Source organism: Echinops telfairi, unplaced genomic scaffold (assembly GCF_000313985.2).
Source record: "Echinops telfairi isolate 266 unplaced genomic scaffold, ASM31398v2 ScPeMD7_655;HRSCAF=1070, whole genome shotgun sequence".
In the NCBI taxonomy this organism is placed as follows: domain Eukaryota; kingdom Metazoa; phylum Chordata; class Mammalia; order Afrosoricida; family Tenrecidae; genus Echinops; species Echinops telfairi.
In genome coordinates, this window is record NW_022104553.1 from 17609671 (window position 1) to 17610338 (window position 668).

The following is a 668-nucleotide window of genomic DNA, read 5'->3' on the forward strand; positions in this document are numbered from 1 at the left end:
GGGGGGGGGGAGGCAGAGAAAGGGGGAATCCATCACAAGGTTGGATATATAGCCCCCTGGCTGAGGGAAATGAATAACAGAAATATGGGTGAAGGGAGGCAATGGACAGTATAAGATGCAAGTTAACAATAATAATATATAATTGACGGAGGATTCATGAGTTTTGAAGGGTGGGGGAGGGAGGAGGGAGGAAAGGAGATGATACCAAGGGCTCAAGTAGAAAGAAAATATTTTGGAACTGTTGATGGCAACATATGTCCAAGCGTGCTTAATACAATTGAATGATGGATTGTTATAAGATTTGCAAGAGCCCCCAATAAAATGATTAATATCAAAAGAAAAGGGAAAAAAGACAATAAAGAATTACAGTCTCAGAAAACCATAGGGGCACTTCTACCCAGTCTTATGGCGTTGCTATAAGTCAGAATCCACTCAATGGCAGTGCGTTCACTCGGCCAGTCAGCAGTATTTGCAGACTTCTCCAGGTATCGTGGGTAAAGTGCACTGCTGCTGCTACCCATCCTGCAATGCCCAGGACACCCCCTACACGAAGTCTGCAGCCTAAGACATCAGTGGTGCCGCCATGGAGAACCCTGACACCAAACAGATGGTATTGAAAAGTTACAATTAAGATGACAAGGATTTGGTATTTGATCGCGAACACCCAA